The sequence below is a fragment of the Anopheles arabiensis genome, chromosome 2 (assembly GCF_016920715.1).
Source record: "Anopheles arabiensis isolate DONGOLA chromosome 2, AaraD3, whole genome shotgun sequence".
Classification (NCBI taxonomy): domain Eukaryota; kingdom Metazoa; phylum Arthropoda; class Insecta; order Diptera; family Culicidae; genus Anopheles; species Anopheles arabiensis.
This window is the reverse complement of record NC_053517.1, coordinates 88314383-88334274: the sequence shown is the minus strand read 5'-3', so window position 1 is coordinate 88334274 and position 19892 is coordinate 88314383. Positions and strand designations below refer to the sequence as shown.

General features: G+C 44.3%; 1 protein-coding gene across 2 annotated transcripts in view; it reads right to left on the bottom strand.

Annotated features, from left to right (window-relative positions):
• LOC120897749 (homeotic protein female sterile-like) overlaps window positions 1-19892 on the bottom strand; it is a 143396-nt gene that overhangs the window by 70041 nt on the left and 53463 nt on the right. The window lies entirely within an intron of this gene.

Sequence of the window (19892 nt, the reverse complement as noted above, 5' to 3'; positions counted from 1 at the left end):
TCCCCTTGCCTGCCTCCGTCAGTCCAGAGTCAGTTAGGGGGTTGGCGGGAAGGCAAAAGTACGAAGGTGCGATCGCCGGTTCCGTTTGATGGTGAGTTATGCCGCGCCGGTCTCGCGGCAAAGATTCGTGCGGCGCGTTTGCAGCATAAATTCTGGCTGCACGACGGCACCCGGCGGCAGCATGAGTCACGAAACTTTCGTCAGTCGGTGTCCGTGCAACTTCAATTGAAAGCTCCCATTTTTTCTTTGGGGTTGCTGCAAGGGGAAGCAACCCGCCATAAGACGAAATTTTGGTCGAAAAATGTTTGTCTGTGCGCGATGGTCTCCCCGCACGTTCCCGGGCGCATTGGTTGGAATGGAAATAAGATTTTTATTGAAATTAATTAGAAGATTACGGCGAATGAGTATAAATCACAATCTACTTAAAGCCTTGCCTCAGTGTTTGGTCATGTGCCGGCATGTGCCTGGTTTGTTTGGAGGAGGAGATGCACCATGGGAAGAAGAAGAAGACACAAAAATCTCACAAGACATCCCAAGCGCACAAAAAAAAAAAAGACAGACTAAAACAAAATTGTCTGATTGGTGCGGCTTATCGAGAAGGCTGGTACAATGGCGCACAGTAAGGGATGGCGAAAACGAACATTCAGGCACGCCAGACAAAAAGCATTTAAGTTAACGGATTATGCTTATTCCTGGGGCCGTGTTAGACTGTTCGTGAGCAAGAATAAGCCCGAGCCTCGGCAATAAATTGGTGCTCGTTTGTGGGCGTAGGTTTGGAAGTGGCATTTGGGGTATTTGAGGATATTAAATTGAGCAGTCAAATGACTACGAAGCGCTGAGAGGCTTTGTTTTGCTGCAATTAATGTTTTGCTCATGATCAAATAAATGACCATGACGATCCTTGCAAGGATGTGTTGCAAAGTATAAAGATTGCAATTACGATCCTATTTATTCTTCCGTCAATGTCATCTTTGCATTCACTCAAACAAAGCATCTTGCGTGCTGTGATAAGACGTTAAACTGAAATGGAGATTCTTTTTTCTGAGTGCTGAAATGGACACATTCCTTACTCGGACTTTCATCTTGCAAGCATCAGCCGTTTTTTCCACCCGAGAGAATGAAAAAAAAAAAACAAAGCGTCACCGAAGCCGAAATACATCTTTTAGTCAGCTCACCTCACACATGACCTCGGACGATCGATCAGTGCGAGTGCTGTCAACTTGTGTTTCTATTTTGCATTTCTGCGTTACTCCTGGGCCTGGGTTACTCCATCCGCCTTTCATCTTTCATTCCCCATCCGTTGCACCCCTGGCCGCTTCATGTCTCCCAGCTCCCCAGGACATGCATTTCTTATGCGTGCACATCCATCGGAACTGTCATTTATCATCGTCAGTACGCGGCCGCAGCACATGTCGCGGTTTATCGTGGCCACGCCAAAACGCACCTGAATGCATCGTGGCTGGTGTGTCTTCTTGTCACGTCATAAATTCCCCCTTCCACGTCCATTCGTTTCTTTTTCGTTCTTCTCAAAAGATGTTGCAGCCTTCACTCTTCCCGTTCCGTCTTTTGTTGGGCATCCCGAAAATAAAAATGCAAATTCCCGAGCGCCCGAGTCCGAAAGTGCATCGGTCGCGTCGATTGCGCTGCACCGGGACGAGAAATTCATTAAAAATCTGATGGAGTGTCGGTTATTAATCTTGTTAGGTTGAGCAATTTTTTGACAGGCTTCTTCTCCCCCATGTAGCGAAAATGGCTCTCCGCATGATGGACGGAAGCGAGAGCGACAGAGGGCGGGTCAGTCCTTTTATTTGACGAAACAAATGGCGCTCCTGGCCATCATCAGCAAGGGGTGTGACATTTGTGCCCCGTCATGAAGCAAACAGCTCGGTCGGGCAGCTCTCGACGTTGACCGAATGTGTCAAATAATAAAAAACAAGATCCTGCGAAAGAAAGCTTGAAAGGGGGCAAACCGTCTTGTGTGTCGTTTGGGGCCGGGGTCTTCTTTTGCACACAAACAACTTCGAGCCGAACCAAAGGGGTTGGTGGAGCGCATAACTTGTGAAGCGGCAAAAGTTAACGCGCCCTGCAAAATATCGAAGGGCACCCGCCTAAGAAATTACGGAAAGTGCTTCAAGCACGGTCGCACCAATTCATCACCGCTGGTCGCCCGAGAAGATGCTTTTCGGGGAGGCTAACTTTTGTCGTGGAAGCCCAACACATCAAAAACGGGAAACGGCGAGAAGCGAGCTGACAGGGCTTGGCCGTTCATGGACGAACGATAAAGGGAAGAAAGTACGGCTGTGCTTCAGTCTGCCGACAGCCGTAAGAAAGCTCGCAGAATGTGGCAGTGAAGGCAACCGCAAAAAGGGTAGCTAAATGTCAAATGTCATCAATGGCCGGGGCACGCTCTTGAGCGTGTCTGGCTGAAAGGGCGAGTCGAATAGGAATCGTACAAGAAGAGTGCTGCAGAGTGCACTAGTAGATGAAACGCTGAGTGAATTCGTAGTCGGCAGCAGCAGCCTGTAACGACTGCTTTGGTAAGGAGTACACAAGTGGAGAATTGCTAAGAGCAAACTATTATTTTTTCATTCATTTGTATTTATTTCTTAGATGTACATTAATCCTGAATTACAATTTAGTATTTTACATCGGTACCGGAGATTCCATAACGCGATATTTCGTTGATTTTTGTTGCACTTGGCATTGTGGACACTATTCCTGATGTTAAATGAATTTGACGTATTGATGGAGGAAAAATTACAAAAAAACCTCTTAATTTGACTATATTTTCTAAACTATGTACTAACTTATTCTTTTATAAACTATACTAGGGGAACTAATTCATATTGGGATTTGCAATTAGGGAGAAAGAGAAAAAAAAAGTAGTATTTACAAATATAAGTATCGTTTTAGATGAGGTTTTGTAGTGTATTTATGCCACTATTTGTGCATTTAGATCGATATTTAATATTGATTTTTTCTATAAACTCGCTAATCCTGTCAATTTTAGCTTTTCTATGAATAATGCTTGTACTGTACCAAGGTGGGAGATTTAGTATTCGTTTTAAGAATTTGTTTTGAAATATTTGCATTTTCTTTATGTGTGTTTTTGCACTGTTTCTCCATATTGGTGATGCATAGGTAATTATAGGTCTTACTAACGATTTGTACATAAGAAGTTTGTTTCGTAAATTCAATTTAGAGTTTCTATTAATAAATGGGTAAAGAATTCTAATCGCATTTGTGCCGCTAACTAATTTTTCTTCAATATGTTTTTGAAATGTAAGCTTTTTATCTAATACTACTCCTAAATATTTTACGGTGTTATTCCAAGGAATTTCGTTATTATTTATCGTAAGTGAACTATTTGGGAGATTTCTTGCGCTTCGACACCTCGTGAAATATATTGCTTCCGTTTTTCCATCGTTAATTTTTAGCTTCCACTGCTCACAGAAGGTCACATATTTTCGTATGCCTTTGTTGAGGCTACACAATATGCTATCGGGATTGGAACTAGATGAGCTGATAGCAAAATCATCAGCAAAGGCGTATTTCTTAACTCCTTTCATTTTAGGTATATCGCTTGTAAATATATTAAATAGTATTGGGGACAGCACACTGCCTTGGGGCAGGCCGGCAAGTGGTTTAAAGGGTTCAGAATGATAAGAATGAAGATGAACGGAGCCAGATCGATTCGACAAGAAGGATTTAATGAGAAGAATTAATTTGGGGGAAAATTGTTGCTGATCAATTTGAATATTAGTCCATCGTGCCATACTGTGTCAAATGCCTTTTCGAGATCAAGTGTAACTAGTCCTGTAGATTTTTTAATATTTCGATTCGATGTTATAGTGTTAGCAAGTCTATTTAATTGGTGAGTGGTGGCAAAATTGGCTTGAAATCCAAATTGAAAAGAAGGGATGACGTTATGAGACTTGGTATGAGAATCTAGCTTTTTTAATATGATCTTTTCGAAGATTTTACCCATACAGCTTAGTATGCTTATCGGTCTGTAATTTGCCGGAATCTTGGGGTCCTTTTTTGGTTTTGCTATGGGAATGATTTTCGCTATTTTCCAATTTTCAGGATAGTAGTTTAATTTTAAGCAGCTATTTAAGATAAAGCATAACAAAATTATTCCTTTTCTTGGTAAATGTTTTAATGCGTTGTTACTTATAAGGTCGGTACCAATCGACTTTTTTGTTTTTAAAGTTTTTATAATTTTATAAATTTCCTTTGGCTTCACAAGATGAGGCGGATTTATATTTCCTCTTTCTGTATGATAGCTAAGAAACTGGGTTATTAAGGGGTCAATTTGTGCAGTTAATGGACTTGGACTGTTTAAAGTGGTGTTATTGGCATTCGCAAAGTGAGCTTTTAATACTTCACTTTTTTCCTTTGGCGTGAGAAGTATTCTATCATTTGCTTTAAGGTGAGGAATGGAGGTAGAGCAGCCTTTGATTATTTTTATAGATGTCCATAGTTTACTATTGTTTATATTTTTAGAAGTATTAATTTTTGTTAAATTTCGAGACCATGACATATTTCGGTATTGGGATATATCGTTTTTAATTTGATTTGCTAGTTCGTTGTATTGATCTTTAAGTGTCAAGTTTCTTCTGTTTCTTTGCCATCTACGTCTTACTGAGTCTCGTATTTTGATTTTGGATTTAATATTTTCAGGTAACACTAAAGTGAATCTAACTGGGTAGAGTACTGGTATAGCATTATTCTGTGCCAAAGTGATTGTTTTAGTTAAGTACGTTACCATTGTATCGATCTGGAAGGTGTTAATTATGTTTTGGAGGTTTAGTGAGGCGAGATTAATACGGCTGTTAATGATGTTTTTAAATAGAGGCCAGTTTGCTGCGGCATAATTTGGCATCCCATAAGGGGATTTGCTGATGATTTTACTGTCGATGGTTTTGAACAGGATGGGTAAGTGATCTGATGAAAATATTTTTAGTGTACAAGGGGGAGTTATATCGATTCGGCCATTTGCAAGAATTAGGTCAAGAGTAGAGGGTGATCGTCTGTGACAGCTTGGAATATAAGTGGGCTCGTTGGGGCTATGAAGGGAAAAGGTTCCTGTTTGAATTACATCAAATAGGATTTTACCCATACTATTGCCTTTGATGCAATTCCACAAGCGGTGCCGGGCGTTAAAATCTCCGCAAATTAGTGATTTTCCTTTAAGCTTACTTATTTTTCTTAAATCGTTATGGAAACTAACATGATCGGAATTTGAACCAGGGTTATAAATTGATAATATAGCTAAAGGACCGGCTACTAATTTAACATTAATTCCTATGCATTCAATAACTTTGAGATCCAGTGCATGTAAAACTTCATGCGGTACTTCTTTTGCTACAACAATAGCCACTCCGCCTTTTTCACCGGTAGTTCTATCTAGTCTATGTACAATAAAGTTTGAGTGTGAGAAACGAGTTTGGGGTTTCAGGAAGGTTTCACTAATTGTAGCTATATCTATCTTTCTCTCTATTAAGGTATTGAAAAATTCATCTTTTTTTGTATGAATACCATTTGCATTCCATGACATGATTTTAAGTGTCCTAGGAGATTCAGACATGGGAGAAGCAATACTTTGCAGTTACCTTGATGATAACGGTGATGAGATCTTGTTTTGAGCGGACTGAGCTCATGCGAGCGAACACATCTTCGATGATTTCGCCTATTTCGTCTATCGCGAACATGTCCGCTTCGGGTGTATGTGTTTTATTTCGCTCGCTAAACAAGCCGGCGTAGGTAGGCGTTCTGCTACTCGGTGTAGCGATCGTTGGTGTGGGAGCGTTTTGTCGATGTAGCGGTGGGAACATCTCGTGTCGTAAGGCGAACGTCGGGGCGCTTTGCTTCTTGTTCCGTGTGTTGGTAGATGGACGGGATTTGCAGCCACGGTAATTTGCAGTGTGGTGTTCGTTGCAATTTGCACAGCAGAGCTTATTTGTGGCGATTTTGCCATCAGGATTTAATGTGCTCTGTGATAGAGGGCAGGTTTTTGAAGTGTGCGTGCCAGCGCATTTCACACATATGGACGGGAGAAAGCAGTTTGCGCTACCATGGCCAAATTTTTGGCAGTTTGAACACTGGATTGGCCCGTTTTTTTGGTTGTAGTATTCGAAGTAAACACGATGATGGTTTATCGCTCGTACATTTTTTAGTTCGGCTAATGTTATCGAACCTTTAGTGAAATGTAAGAGGTACATTGCTTGGTCACTGTACCTTTTGTTTTTGATTGCCAAGCTCTTCACTGCAATTGGATTGACGTTATTTTCTTCTAGAGCACTTTTGATATCATGCAAGTCCATAACGGGTAGGCCAAATACTACGACTTTTGTCGTCCTATCATCCGCGAGTTGATGCGTGTAGAAGGATACTTTCTGATCCTCAAATAGACTTTTTATTTTGCGAAAGTCGTCGACTGATGAAAATGTTACCACAATTCCTTTTCTGGTTTGGCTCGTTGTGTAGTTTACTACATGTGCTGCTACAATACGTCGGTGTACATCACTAACACTAGTACCCGTTACGATGATTGGCGGTATGCGTGTATTCTTTTGCTGAACATTCTCGCTCGTGTGTGTAGATCGTGGATTGCGTTGCGGTTTAGGATACACAGCATCCATTTCTGCGTCGTTGTCCGTAAGGAGATCAAATTCGTTGTTAGTACGAATATTGGACGATGCTGACTCTCTTAAGCGTTGGAATTCCTCAAGAGGGATGGTAATACTTCTTGTCCGTTTGGACGCACCGGTTTTTACTCGGCCCATTGCTGGAGCCCGAGTGGCCAAGGCCGACAACCTTTTCTTCTTAATTTTTTTTTGCTTTTTTTTATCTCTTCACTTGATAACGAAACACATCCGAACGCGTCGGTGGTTAGGTGAAGACTGCAAACTATTATTTGAACTCCTTGGGAGAGGGACGAACCCTTTGAACACATACTTGAATAGAGGAGAACATGAAAGAATTTGCCATGATAATTTTACAATAAATTCATACATTTTAATATAGAAAATTATGTAACATTGCATTAAGCTTCTTGTTTATCTTCAACTTGAATCGGAAAAGAGTTTTCTAATGAAATGTACAATCATAAACTCGTTTCTTTCTTCCAAAAGTACACTCCGCCGATCATGTAATGACCCGTAACCGGTACTCAGAAAACCAGTCCAAAAACGGCTGCACAGACGGTTTTGTTAGCAGAAATACAAAAAAAAAACATCTTCTTCACGCACCGAGACGTACAGGATGGGGTAAGAAAACGGCCACCATTGCTCCATTGCTCTCTGTCTGCGTACAAAACCTTTTAAAAGTACGTTGAACGATAGGCAACGCACGAACCACAGCCACCAAATCGCCGTCATCTGACCCGATGTGCGCCGAGATGATTGGGAAACGATGTAAAATTATTTTGCGAAAAAGTACACGTCAATCAAGGGTAAGGATGCAATTTTTCGCTTCCACCCCTCGATCGGATCCTCAGACGCACAGCCCGATGTATTGCTAAGAGCTGAGATGCTGCACGGCCCTCGGGGAATGGAAAAGTGATTGAAACAGACAGGCGCAACAACATCGCCCTAAAGTACACGATCGAGTGATTACGCGAAAATTTAGTTACGAAAAAATGAACTGCTGTTGTCCATCCACGCAGGCCCGTCGGACAAAGGGTAGGGTAAACTCTTTTGCTTTTTGTTTGGGGGGTTTCTCCTCCAAACCGAGCGCCCTAAAGCGAGTGGTTAATTTTTAACGATTCCGAAAATTCAATACACCATCACCGTTGACGGGCTGTCAGGCCGGGCGATGTCGTGAGCTCGTGGTGTGCTGTTGGTTTGATTTTTTTCGCCATTCTGGGCCTGTGTCTGAGAAAGCTTCGTACCCAAACGCCAACTGGAACAGGTTGGCGTGATTACATTGAGAGGTTATTTTTTTGTTTAATTTCTTGTAAGTTGACATCAGCCTTTTAGTTCCAAGATGCCGTAAGAAGCTTGTAACGTGCTTCATTAAAGAATACATCTATTATGTATTTTATATTGGTCAATTTGTTTAACAGAAGGCTTGCGTCCAGTAAAGAAACCATTATCCTTGTATCCTTGTGCAAATGTTTGCCACAAAAAAGCAATAACTTTCAGAAGTTATTGCAAACAGACACATGGCAGCATGAAGTGATTTGGATGATGAAACGGTATTCATTATACCTTTTGTTAACATAAGCTAACATTTGCAACAAGTAATATTTTAGTAAACAACTTAACTAAAACTTAACTTAAAATTGTCTTTAAAACCACATTGAGTAAAGGTGAGTTTTATAGTAACTTTAAATGAATTTCAATCAAAATTATGACACTTGAACTTGAACACTTGAGAATGGACAAACGATGATGATAATAACTACATAAAAGTTCAAATATCGCCATTGAAGCACACAAAACGCTCGTGCGACAGCGTAAGCAGCCTTTCTTAAAAGACCTCTTCAACCGTTGCGGCATTAAATCAATCCCTTCACAAGCTGACAGCAACACTCCCCCATCGATATCACTCCCAAGAAATCAGCATTAATAAATGATGATGAATAGTGCCGTTGATTTACGGGCTCCAATTATCCAGTTCGCTCAAGAAAATCCCCTCTCCATACTCCCCGCAGCTTCGAACCCATGCTGGAGTCGCAAAATCGCAAACGGAAAAGTGTGCACCACTACAAAACAGCGTGTCCTCTGGCCCACCCGTCCTGGGGGTGTTTGTTTCGGCGCAATCGGCAAAGAAAGGATTGTTCCGAGCAAATCTTTTAATTACTTCTAATTGAGCGGGCTCTCGCTACGTTTCGCGCTGTCAGCAAAGAGATCAGTTGCAAACCGGAGTCTGGCTGACAATCCGATTACTACACACGGCCAGCTGTCGCGCGGGGGCTACCCGAGTAGCATCTCCTGCTCGCCCCGACGTGCTGAGACGGGACGGGAAAATCAAAGGTTTTCGCTAGTTTAATCCAGCCCACCGTGCCGCTTCATCCCTCCTCGTCCGTGCTGCCGCTGCTGTTAAGTTGTTAACAGTTTGCAACGTTGCTAAGGACACAGCGACGGTTGTTTATCGCCATTCAATCGTCACCCCTTTTTCGGCATCGGCACGGAAAATTCGCCCGCCTGTCTGAAGTGCTTTCAAGACGGTCGAGCTTGCAGTTTTCCGCTGGCGGCTGGGCTGGCGGGGCTGAAAGGTGGGTTTGGTTCAGGGGTTTTTTTCTCGATCACATTGAGTTGTTGGTGCTGTTGTTTCGTTATGAAATTTGTCCCTTTCAACGTGTTGAACTGCGCCACCGGGATGGCAAAGAAACCATAAACCAAAATTTAAAAAAAATGGGGGAAAGTGTCAACGCGCCCTGGAAGACGGTTTTCGGTTTATCTCCCTCTCTAGCTTCATCTCCTACACGACCATGGGGGAAGAGTTCGTTCATTTGAGTAATGTTTGATTGCTTTCGGTTGCCCATTTCTCTCGCCCCGAAAGCATTTAAGGTGGTAACTGTGCATTGAGGGGTTGAGTAGGTAATTTTTTAAGTGATTTCCACTGCCATAAGCAGCAGATTTGGATTTACTGTTTTCTGTATGTTAGGAACGCAAAAAGGGATACATCGCTTGAGGTTACACCAATCATTACGGTGTGTGCATTATGATGTGAATTTCTGCGTAATCGAAAAGAGCACCGAACTCACCGGTTTTGTTAGAAGCTGTGCATGACCTTTAGCGGTGGTTTCATTAGCGAAACAAAATGAAAACGCTGTCTTACCTGGAACGAGAAAATAAAAAGCAATCTTTATAGCACCCGGTAGCTGGCAGTAGAATGACTTAAAACACAAGCGTAAAACGATAACAAGTGAAATAACATAAATAAAGCAGATTGTACTTGAACTTACTGCAGAAGTCGGTATTTGCCGGCAGTGTCAAATTGCTGACTCCACTTGTTACCACAATGATAGTAAGAAATAACACTAACAGAAGGTTAAACAAAACAGAAAAAAGCCCTTAAAGCACTTCCGATAATGACAGCCAATGAAATGCATCCGTTTGTCGCCTCCGAGGACCGAACTCCCGGGCGTTATCCACGTTGCCGGGCCACAAAAACCTCAATTTATGCCGAAGTCGCTAGACACATAAAACGGCCCCGGCTCAAAACAATACATCAAATTAAGGTAAAGCCACTAGGGTCATCACAGATGAGAAAGCGGGGGCAATGGCAAATGTGCCGGCGTGCATGCGTCCGCACCGCAGGTCGACTAATAAAAACGAGCTTTTTGCTGCGCTACCGGGCAGCGATTGTCTGGTATGCAGGGCGGCGACGACATGCAACCCGCGCGATGGTCGGATGCGAACATGGTGATCGTAAAAAAAAACAACGCCCAAGTAAGAGGGTAATGCCAGGAGCGGTTTGCCATGCGAAGAAAAACAAATCCATCCGCCGGCTTCGAACCGCGCCTGGAAGCGAGCAGTAAAACTGACAACGGAACGGAAAATACCGGTAGCTTAAAACCATTTGTTTTAAAAAGACATGTTTCTGAAATTGGTTTGCAACGCTTCTCTGTGTCGGGGCCCTCCCATCCATCCAGGTCGGGCCAGTGTTTTAGCCTTGTGAACCCGCGGTAGCCCTCTGGGATCGTCTGTGTGTGTATGGGTTATTGCAATGACACGAGGGCCATCATGCGAATAGTTGTTCCTGTTGAAGTGCATATAATCTGTAGTTGTTTGGTACAGTGAACGGTGGGTATGTACGGGGAACGATGGATTGAGTATGCATTTTGTGGAGAATGTTTCTTTGCCCAAATGAATGTGGACAGAAGTGACAATTAGGCAAACCTGGGAACATGGCAAGCGGCTATTACTTCTTGCACACGGTAGCTTACGGATGGGCATGCGGTACATGAAAATGGTCCAACGTGTTAATGGATTCATTCGTACATTCGTGTACATGTTGACAGTGTAATTTACTTTGTTGTGCTGTTTTTCCTTATTTCTTTGTTTTGTTTGAGCCTTCCAACGTAGCAATGACAAAACCATTTCAGTTCGTACATGATATATGATATAAGTTTAACGAAGTATACAGGATTTATAAGGGTTTCATAGAATGTTTGGACATTCCTATTTCACTTTGAAAATTCCTATTGGATTTCAAATGTCAAGTGAATTCCGTCGAGTCGTAGAGTGCAATTCCCATCAAATAAAGTGCACTTCCCTTGAGAAAGAATCAAAAATGTGTCCCCAAAATTATGATAAGTATTCGCTGTGTTAATTTCAAACACCAAACAAATGTTTTGAACTCATATGTCATTCCAACTAAAAAAAAAACCTCGTAAAAGCATTACGACCAATTTATACTTCAATGTCCCTTTACACATCCCTCAACGCATTTCTAACTCCTAATGTGTATTAATAATCAAAAACCACTCAAAGGCTTCTGCCGTCCTTAAAGTGTAGCTTAAATCTAATCGTATGCCTAACCTTCCATTAAAAGCGACTCACTTGACACTTGAAACACTTTAACGCGTTGTCCACAGACAATGCCAGTAGTTATTACCACCTTAAAGAAGCTCCACCATTACCATCCGCCGTGTAAAATCTCCAGCATGATCTAAGGCGTTTGTCTAGGTAAGGGTAATAAATTTTCACCGCCCAAGATACCAACCTGCCCGCCTGTAGCCCTTCGGGCTGCACCGCACTTTGTCCGTCCCGTGGACAGATTTATGGGTGACGCTACAAAAGCTCACCACGGACTAGCGCGCCCAGGCGTTAAAAATACGATGAAACATGGCTTAGTACATCGGAGCTGAATCAACCTGTCTCTCTCTCACCCTGGCAGCACAATGATGGACGAGTGATTTCGGCAAATCGGTTCGCTGTGGTCACCTATTCTTAGATGGCTAGGGGGAAAGCTCAAAGTGGAACCGCAGTGCACCGATTACGGCGAGCAAACGCAATCACTTTCGCCCGCGCAGCATTGATATCGTAACGGCAAGTGTTCGAAATTGCAAAATCTGAGTCCCCAATCCATCGCTGGAGGTGTAGAGAAACATGACACCTGTCAAGCGTAGTGGTGGCTGGTGACGCCTGCACCAGGCAAACCCGAGGACTCGCCACCACCGGTTGACGGCAAGCTCCATCTGGGGGCGATTTAATTTCGCCGTATTTTCGTCTTGGCGTGTAAATAGCGGTGCATACGTGATAAACCACCAGACGAGCGAGCAAAAGCATATCAACAACAGCAGCTTCAACGCCGTGCCAGACAGGTGCAGGTGAATAACCGCCTGCCCGAGAGGCTGTATGACGCCATCCGCTCGAAGCAACTTCTCCCCAGCTTTACTGGGGTGGATTATCTTTAAGCGTGGCTTTTACATCGGGGGTGTGAATTAGAAGAGGTGGATCGAGTTTTTTTTCTCGTTCTTGAGCGGTTAGCTGCCTGTCTCGGCGCCAAAAGATGTCTCAAAGGTACGGTGGGGAGGGAAGAATTTAATGTTTGCGGCTGTTTACCGGGGAGTGGCGAAGCGGGCGGCGAATTGTTGCCACTTTGTTTGTTGAGTATGTTTCGGTTCTAAGCGCGTCAAAATAGGTGGACCTCCAAGCTCAAGTACAAACTGGACCGGGCGTGATATGTATTTACTTATCAATGAATATGCGCACACGGGTTTCCATTCATTGTTTTATTATCTATAAAATAATAATATATTATATAATATCATATATTTATTATTATCATTTATTTATTATATGATGTACAGGCTCAATGAATTTATTGAAACTTGCAATCTTAAAGCAATTAACGGATCAATATTTTTGGATATTTTCTAAACGGACGAATTTTATAAATTGTCTATTTAATTTTGGCCAAAATGTAAAACAACACTACGGTTTTTAGTGGAAAAATTGTTGATACGTGGCTACGTGGACGATTGTACGACATTTGAGGTCATGCTTTAGGATCAATGAGCAACCAGAGTCACTAGTCTTCTTAAGATGCATTAAAATACCAAAAAAGACTGTATTGGTTTGAAAAGAGCTCTGTAAAACTAAAAGGAAAAAGGGTCAAATGGAATCAAAAGTAAATAATAATCAAAGGCAATAGTAAAGTTGTACGTTTGGAACACATGTAAATGTGCTAGCAATACCCGAACAGCATCATCTTGTGGATAACCTATCAAATCTATCCAATGTATTCCTATTCGATTCCAATTCAATATTTCTACTTGATTTTTAAAGAAATTTAAGGTCCACATCTCAGTCATACATTCTAAAACAATTTTGGGTAAACACTAACATTCACAGCAGCTATCAATCACTAACGTTATTGTCCAAAGAGCCCGTGCCAGTGCCACATGCAATCAACCTTAAAATTCTATCGTTTCAACACCTTGCTCACATATTTCTCTCTATCTCTTTGAACCCATCATAGGAAATAATAGGAACGTGTGCGATTCCGTACGGTTTGTTTGGTTTTTCGCGGGATTTAATAGCTTGGCTTGCGGCGCCACCAACGCGCTCAACACCTGTAACACATTCCCTTTGGACAAAAGGGTACCTCCCGCCACACGCCCACCCACACAGACGCGGAAGACGCGAAATAAAACCACGCGACGGTTACGTGTTTGAAGTTAATTTAATTTTCGTTTGTTTCGTTTGTTTTCTCATTTTGACGGTACTTGTAAAATGGGAAAAGTCACCATCGTCATCCACCGACGTCGGGCTTATTTGAGCGATACACGTGGCCCTTTTGCGTCTTCCCACCCGTTGCTAACCCAACCGAAAGTTAGGCGAATGAAGCTGTCTTACCCATCATCGTCATCATCATCATGCTTCGCGCTGTTAAACGGTTACGTTCATCCTTTCGTTTAGTCCTGATAAATGCAGTAAAGTCGTTTATTGTTCCACACTCTGAACGTCCTACGGTCACGACATCAACCAAAGGCATGAATGGGTGGTTTGAGGTGGCCTGATAGGACCGGCGGTAAAATCAAACAACAATGTCAGAACGGCGGTGGTGTAATGAACGATAATTTGTTTTTTGTCGAGCTCATTACCTCAGCGTATGGAAATGAATGTCGGGAAGGAAAAACAACACAGTGTGGCGTTTCGTACCAAGTTTATGCAGCTGCTGCGTGTAATGCTTATCTTGAGCGAATGTGTAAGTACACACACGAGACGAAGCGCAAAAGCCGAACAAAAAATACAGCAAAGTGTCACATAACAGGTGCATGCCCAGCTAAACCCTTTTCAAAAAAGAAAAACTTGACCGCACAGGGACAGTGTAAAGGATGTCTCAATGGAAGCTTTGATTTGCAAAATAAAATATTTGTCAGACACCTTTTTATACAACCTCAACCAGTCATGCTTTAACAAGAAAAGTTTCAATGAATTGTCTTGTTCAATATGATAATAAGAAAGTCCATAAATTGCTCTAAAATAGATCTTAGTTGAACCATAGAAAGGTCCTAAGATTTGCTTCGTTATGCCAACACATAAAACGAAACTCCAGACACAGGTCGGCACCTGCAAAAGTCAATGACATCAATCTGAAAATTGACCTCCGAAGAGAAGCTAATCGAAAAGGCACGTGGATTACACTGCGACACTGCGACGCTGGGACGTACACGTTGCAGCATGAAATGGAAATCACCTTTGGCTTACCACCCACCAAAAATATCCTCCCTTTGCGGCCCGCATCGTCACCCGTGTGGTGCGGTGCGGTATACACAATCAGTGCACGTGGGGACAGAGGATAGAGGAAACAGTGGGAGGGTGTGCAATGGACGTAGTTTCTGTAATTAGAAGAAATTTTATAGATTCCAGTGCAATGGGCGACAGCGCAATGGAAAGGTGTGTGTGTTGTGCTGTCGCATCGTTTCCCACGTTTCCATCCCACAAGAACCGGTGCGGGTGCGCGGTCTAACAACCCCGCTCTAACACCGTTCGGTTCATTATCTTCAAACGTTTGGCGACGAGTGAAATGAGTGTAGTTCACGCTCTTCAGTTAATTTGGTTTTGGCTTTCGAGAGGCGATGTCGTAAGACGCGCGCGAACAACGCGCGGGAAAGATTGGACGGCTGCTAGCGTCTAAACGAAGGCAACCCTTTTCACGCGTCGTTTCGAAGCAAATGAGTTGCCCCGTCTAATTGCCTTCCACGTTTGATTAGCACGGTGCAAAATCAGAGACTCAAATCAACATAAACAATCCCCAATCCTTCCGATTTGTTTTCCCCCTTTGTGCTGTTCGGCGCTCGGTAAACAGTTTCTGAAATAAAGACAACAGAGCAAAGGCGACTTCGGCAGCGACCGCGCGAGCGACATAAATATGAGCTCCGCGTATAATCGAACCCATTCTATTTTTCCGCTGCCATCCCATGTGTTCCCGAGAAGGCGCGGCAACATTAAGCAACACTGCGCACCATCTGAGCGGCACGACCCGATAAACCCGATCACATCGCGGCTCGTAAAACAAACGAACGAACGACCATGGACCGTCCCTCCTGAGGTCGCCGTCGTTCCAAATTCCGGTCGGCAAAGGGCGAATGGAGAGAGAGAGAAAAAAAAGAATCTCTCGCGTCCGACCCCGGGCCGCGGCAAACATCAAAAGCAACCCCCGGAGCTTCTTGCCACGGGAATCTGGCAACTGGCGGGAGTTTATCGTGTGTTTGCGCTGCAGTACTTCAAGTTCCTTTCATTTGGCACCGCAACCGCGAGATTCGCGAGGGCAAAGGGAAGGTCAGATACGACGCGGACTTAACTTTTCGCAAGTGCCTCCAGCACACTGGGCGCAAAGTGATTTTTGGAGTTCCCGCGCCTCTCCTTTCCCTCACCGCGTGATGTGTCGCGTCCTTTGATACCCTTTTCCTGTGTGTGTGTGTGTGTGAGTTCCTGTGTTATCTATCTCTCTCTCTCTCTAGTGTCTCTTTCTCTGCGAGATGAGTCTGTATTTCCATTTAAATTATTGAACTGCAGGCACGTTGCGTTGGGCATGCAATTTTTTTCGCCCTCCCGTAAGTGGGGAGTGTTCTTCCTTCCCTGTCTCGGGAGGCAAAAAAAATAAAAACAAAAAGAAACAACAGAGAGGCCTGCAACTAACACCACTGGACCGTGCCGTGTCTGACGGGGTAATTTTTCGCACTTTTATTTTTGCAGCAATCAACCGGCCCTTCACGCCGACGCCGTTTCGCCTTAGAATGCATTTGCTGGCAGCATTAATGGCAGTTTGCGTTGGGCAGACTGCGCGTCCTGCGGGATGGGACGACGAGTTAATAAATTGAAAAATTGTTCAGACGCGCCCTGCTACCAATCACAATGGAGGGGCGTCGACGGGAAGGTATGGCAGGCAGAATGCATCGAGGAAACGAAAAGATCTCCCAAACTGGCTTGAAACTACAAAAAAAAAAAGTGGAGAAAGAAAAGGAAACGCTCGCCTCGTAGAAGGATAAAAATGATTGTCCGCCATTTGGCGTCGTTTCTTTTCGGTTTCTTTTCTCGCCATGGAAAATGGACATTTAAACGGAGCCTGGTAGCGCGGGCAGCAGCACTGAAGACGGATTCGCGGGTCCCCGGACCGTGATTGAAACATCATCAATCACCACATTTCGGTTTCATTAACTCTTGATTTTCGCTGCTGCCGCCGCTGCATCCGTTGGACCTTTCTCGAACGTCAAAAGACCCAATTCCCAGTGGAGAGACCCAGAGGAGAAGTTATCCTCGATTCTTGCAAAATATCCGTCCCTTTATTCCAACGACAAAACCGGCCACATCAGCCACTCCAGCATTGCGATTCTTGGGACTGCTGCTGATCCGGCTGTGTAGCGTTGTGGCTGCGTGGCTGCGTCTGCACAGCGAACAGATTTTCCTTTGCGTCTACGGCTCATACGCCCCAAGGGAGAACCTTAGGACTTAATTAATGGATGCTTTTAACGCAAAAACCCGAAACCCCTGGCCCTGGGATGGAATCTCTCAACTCGCCACCGTTGCAAAAGCCGGTTCTATATGCCGCCCAGTCTTGCCATTTTTTTTTCTCTCGCCTGATTTTACGATGCCTGTGTCTCTGATGTTGTGCAACTGGACGCTGCCAAGCCGGAGGGCATGGTGAATGTCCGGCCACGGCATCGAGAGTGGGGCCGCGGGAAGCTGCAGGTGTTCGGGTGGCGTGTCGATGATGGGTTAAAGTCGGCCGGTGGTGTAGGTTGCCCCTGTAGGCACGTTGCCAGACATCCAGACTACCAGACTTGAAACAACGGGCAGCGTGTGTGTGTGTAAGAGAGAAGAAATGGCAAAAAGAAGAAGGGAATGCACACTGGCATAGGCCGTTCGAGATGCAAAGGGACACGAGCGAGAACCACACCACCGACCGACGGCACAGTATCATCATACATGCGATGAGAAAGACTTCCTACATCTGGCCGGCCGGCCGGCTGGCTGGCTGTCTCTCTCTCTCTTGCGCTGAAGTTTGCAAAGCTTCAATGTTCCCCGGCCAGGGGGCCCAGTACAACTTCATGCCCTTTTAATCAGTGCCAGACACAGTCAGCTTTCCTGGCAGCAGGACGCATTCGTGTGTGTCTGGAGTTGAGTCAGTTGCCTTCGGGGCCTCTGGCTGGTGCAGTTTTAACTACTCCCCCGTCGGTGCTGTGGTTGAAATGGGAAATCAACAACAAAAAGGAAACAAGGTAATATCTAAGAGCTGCTCCACCGCACACTGCAAAGGATGATGACTTAGAAGCACAGCCGCATGCCATCTTTGCATCGGGGAGAGAAAGCGTTGGGATGGTGTGTGGCTTAGGAGCAAATGATCTCATCGCTGCCACATCGCCCTGGCATCGTGTTGCACTTCCCGTACCAACATCGCCGTCGTCGGGTTCTGGCCCAGCTCAAGCTTTTATTGCTCCATCGAGTTTCCCGTTTCCGGGGCTAGTTGGACAGGGGTGATTTTAACATTTCATTAGGGAAAAGGGAATTACAATCAGTAACGAAGCATTACATCCGGCGCTGGGATGGCCGTTGGGCTTTATTTCGTTTTAATTCTTTTCCTGACAAGACACTGCAACAAGACAAGACCATTGTGCTTCGGCTGTCTGGGAAGTAGGAATTTGAGTTCAAGAGGTGAAAAATGAAAACGTCTTTCAAATGATAAGATCTGTAATAAACAAGCATGTGTAAGGATCCTTCCACAATTTCTATTCCACACATAAGAAGTGGAGTGTGGTTTTGCCTTTTCCACTATTACTGCATTGTGCAGGAAATGTTATGAATGCTGCTTGTGCTCCATAAAGTCCGATTTAGTGCTAAAAGCAGTGCTTCAAATAATGCATTACACTCGAGCTCAAGAAGCACACCACCGCTCACACACGCAGTTGCACTTAATTCGTGCACTTTGTGCATTCATGCGCATTGTCTGGATTCCAGCGCATTAATATAAATCAATCAGTTATTCAAGTTCCTTCCGCTCTTGCCATGGTGATTGTTCAAATGGCTTCCACAGCCAGCTGAACTCGAGCTCCAGATGGATCGATGAGGATCAACCGACGGCAGAGCACTCCAGCTTCTTTGAAATGTAATTACGTATCCTGTGGGGAAAGACTGATTCCGTCCACGGCGCTCCGAGGCTGGGTGCATTATCCTTGGTGCGTCCTGGATGCACTGCACGTTTCTGCATGCATGCCGATAGGTTCCCACCGGTCAGCATTGCCATCAACGTTGCTTCTCACCACCACTACCACAGGAACATGCCAGCCAGCAAACGAGCGTTTATTCGTCCGAAAATAGTTTCGCTGCTGTGCGGTGCGCGATAACGACGGTGCTGAGACTCCATCCATCCAGCGAAGGATTGATGTAAGCGTTTGGTTTTGTGCTAACCGTCCACTCTCCACCGTCGTGAGTGTCGCGCAAGTTCACACCACTGCCCAGACCACTGCCAGACGTCGTAATCCCATTACAGAGCGCTCCCGAACTCCCGAGCTCCCGGCACCATCAGGGAGGAGTGGGTGCGTTTGCCGTTCGTCTAGCTCCCGTGCTAGACAGAACTGAAAGAGAGAGAAAAAAAAGCTGATCCGGACGAATGCATTTACATTTGTCCGTTCGCTCGTCCTTTCGGCTGTTGCTAGTGTGTGTGTACGTTTAATGATGCTTTTTTGCTACTACTGCTGCTTCTATCCCGTTTCGATTCACGTGGAGCACGCTGCCTTCCAGTGGAACGTGTCAAATGCAGTGGTGCAGTGACTGGGACAGATCTATTTGGCCGTCCTGTAATGACTTTTGGGACGCAGCGAGCACACACAAACACACTGGACACAAGTGGTCTGGATGAACGATTCGTACTCGGTAGAACCTGGGCATGACGTTTTGCCGGACAATGTTCCCTAGCAGACAGGCACTGGCTAGCAACGGGTTTAGCACAGAGAGCGCACACAAGTTCTAACTTAGTTTTGAGGAATGGGTTTCCCTGCTAAAGAAAGCATTGTAAAAGAAGAATAATCATATTTCTCTTTGTGTGCCGAGTGCAGTTTGTTGAACTACGAAAAATCCCCAAAAATAGAGCAAAACTTGAAAATTTTAGAAAATTTAGTATTGTAGAGCTAATATCATTTTACAAAGAAGTGTCTTTGTCTGGATCAGGAAAATTACAACAATTAATCTCAAGGATCTAATCAAAACTTGATCAAAATATGCTTTATGTGGCTCTTGTTAAACTCTCTCATTGAAATCATCCAACCCTTACGCACCAAAGAGTGATGGCGTGGTCCACTAAAAATGGTTCCATTTGACCAAAGTGCTTTCATAACTTATTACGAACCTTTGTCCGATGCTTACATGACCTCACATACATATAACACTGCACAGTACACCCTCTCCTGCACTCATTCTATCAAAAGGGGT